We start from the raw sequence: 3,212 nt of genomic DNA, 5'->3' as shown, positions 1-3,212 counted from the left end.
GAGAGGGAGGGAGTGAGAAAGAGGGGTAGGAAGATACAGAGAGGGAGGGAGTGAGACTGAGGGCTATGAAGATACAGAGAGAGAGAGAGTGAGACAGAGGGGTAGGAAGATACAGAGAGAATGTGAGTGAGACAGAGGGGTAGGAAGATACAGAGAGAGAGGGAGTGAGACAGAGGGGTAGGAAGATACAGTGAAAGAGGGGGTGAGACAGAGGTGTAGGAAGATACAGAGAGAGGGGGAGTGACACAGAGGGGTAGGAAGATCCAGAGAGAGAGTGAGTGAGACAGAGGGGTTGGAAGATACAGAGAGAGGGAGAGTGAGACAGAGGGGTTGGAAGATACAGAGAGAGAGGGAGTGAGACTGAGGGGTAGGAAGATACAGAGAGAGAGGGAGTGAGACAGAGGGGTAGGAAGATACAGAGAGAGAGCGAGTAAGACAGAGGGGTAGGAAGATAAAGAGAGAGAGGGAGGAAGACAGAGGGGTAGGAAGAGATAGAGAGGGAGGGAGTGAGACAGAGGGGTAGGAAGATACAGAGAGGGAGGGAGTGAGACTGAGGGCTATGAAGATACACAGAGAGAGGGATTGAGACAGAGGGGTAGGAAGATACAGAGAGAGATGTTGTGAGACAGAGGGGTAGGAAGATACAGAGAGAGAGGGATTGAGACAGAGGGGTGGGAAGATACAGAGAGAGAGAGAGTGAGACCGAGGGGTAGGTAGATACAGAGAGAGAGGGAGTGAGACACAGGGGTAGGAAGATACAGAGAGAGAGGGAGTGAGACAGAGGGGTAGGAAGATACAGAGAGAGAGGGAGTGAGACAGAGGGGTAGGAAGATACAGAGAGAGAGGGAGTGAGACAGAGGGGTAGGAAGATACAGAGAGGGAGGGAGTGAGACAGAGGGGTAGGAAGATGCAGAGAGGGAGGGAGTGAGACAGAGGGGTAGGAAGATACAGATAGGGAGGGAGTGAGACTGAGGGGTAGGAAGATACAGAGTGAGAGAGAGTGAGACAGAGGGGTAGTAAGATCGAGAGAGAGAGGGAGTGAGACAGAGGGGTAAGGAAGATACAGAGAGAGAGGGAGTGAGACAGAGGGGTAGGAAGGTACAGAGAGAGAGGGAGTGAGATAGAGGGGTAGGAAGATACAGATGGAGAGGGAGTGAAACAGAAGGGTAGGAAGATAAATAGAAAAAGGGAATGAGACAGAAGGGTAGGAAGATAGAGAGAGAGAGGGAGTGAGACAGAGGGGTAGGAAGATACAGAGAGGGAGGGAGTGAGACAGAGGGATCAGAAGATACAGAGAGAGAGGGAGTGAGACAGAGGGGTTAGGACGATACAGAGAGAGAGGGAGGGAGACAGAGGGGTAGGAAGATACAGAGAGTGGGGGAGTGAGACAGAGGGTTAGGAAGACACAGAGAGAGAGGGAGTGAGACAGAGGGATAGGAAGATACAGAGAGAGAGGGTGTGTGACAGAGGGGTAGGAAGATACAGAGAGAGAGGAAGGGAGACAGAGGGCTGGGAAGATCCAGAGAGAGAGGGAGTGAGACAGAGGGGTAGTAAGATACAGAGAGAGAGGGAGGGAGTAGAGGGGTGGGAAGATCCAGAGAGAGAGTGAGTGAGACAGAGGGGTTGGAAGATACAGAGAGAGAGGGAGTGAGACAGAGTGGTCGGAAGATAAAGAGAGAGAGGGAGTGAGACAGTGGGGTAGGAAGATACAGAGAGAGAGGGAGTGAGACAGAGGGGTAGGAAGATACAGAGAGAGAGGGAGTGAGACAGCGGGGTAGGAAGATACAGAGAAAGAGGGGGTGAGACAGAGGGGTAGGAAGATACAGAGAGAGGGGGAGTGACACAGAGGGGTAGGAAGATCCAGAGAGAGAGTGAGTGAGACAGAGGGGTTGGAAGATACAGAGAGAGGGAGAGTGAGACAGAGGGGTTGGAAGATACAGAGAGAGAGGGAGTGAGACTGAGGGGTAGGAAGATACAGAGAGAGAGGGAGTGAGACAGAGGGGTAGGAAGATACAGAGAGAGAGAGGGAGTGAGACAGAGGGGGAGGAAGAGATAGAGAGGGAGGGAGTGAGACTGAGGGGTAGGAAGATACAGAGAGGGAGGGAGTGAGACTGAGGGCTATGAAGATACACAGAGAGAGGGATTGAGACAGAGGGGTAGGAAGATACGGAGAGAGATGTTGTGAGACAGAGGGGTAGGAAGATACAGAGAGAGAGGGATTGAGACAGAGGGGTGGGAAGATACAGAGAGAGAGAGAGTGAGACCGAGGGGTAGGTAGATACAGAGAGAGAGGGAGTGAGACACAGGGGTAGGAAGATACAGAGAGAGAGGGAGTGAGACAGAGGGGTAGGAAGATACAGAGAGAGAGGGAGTGAGACAGAGGGGTAGGAAGATACAGAGAGAGAGGGAGTGAGACAGAGGGGTAGGAAGATACAGAGAGGGAGGGAGTGAGACAGAGGGGTAGGAAGATGCAGAGAGGGAGGGAGTGAGACAGAGGGGTAGGAAGATACAGATAGGGAGGGAGTGAGACTGAGGGGTAGGAAGATACAGAGAGAGAGAGAGTGAGACAGAGGGGTAGTAAGATCGAGAGAGAGAGGGAGTGAGACAGAGGGGTAAGGAAGATACAGAGAGAGAGGGAGTGAGACAGAGGGGTAGGAAGGTACAGAGAGAGAGGGAGTGAGATAGAGGGGTAGGAAGATACAGATGGAGAGGGAGTGAAACAGAAGGGTAGGATGATAAATAGAAAAAGGGAATGAGACAGAGGGGTAGGAAGATAGAGAGAGAGAGGGAGTGAGACAGAGGGGTAGGAAGATACAGAGAGGGAGGGAGTGAGACAGAGCGATCAGAAGATACAGAGAGAGAGGGAGTGAGACAGAGGGGTTAGGACGATACAGAGAGAGAGGGAGGGAGACAGAGGGGTAGGAAGATACAGAGAGTGGGGGAGTGAGACAGAGGGTTAGGAAGACACAGAGAGAGAGGGAGTGAGACAGAGGGGTAGGAAGATACAGAGAGAGAGGGTGTGTGACAGAGGGGTAGGAAGATACAGAGAGAGAGGAAGGGAGACAGAGGGCTGGGAAGATCCAGAGAGAGAGGGAGTGAGACAGAGGGGTAGTAAGATACAGAGAGAGAGGGAGGGAGTAGAGGGGTGGGAAGATCCAGAGAGAGAGTGAGTGAGACAGAGGGGTTGGAAGATACAGAGAGAGAGGGAGTGA

The sequence above is a fragment of the Heterodontus francisci genome, chromosome 28, assembly GCF_036365525.1.
Source record: "Heterodontus francisci isolate sHetFra1 chromosome 28, sHetFra1.hap1, whole genome shotgun sequence".
Taxonomy (NCBI): domain Eukaryota; kingdom Metazoa; phylum Chordata; class Chondrichthyes; order Heterodontiformes; family Heterodontidae; genus Heterodontus; species Heterodontus francisci.
This window is presented reverse-complemented; position numbering follows the sequence as displayed.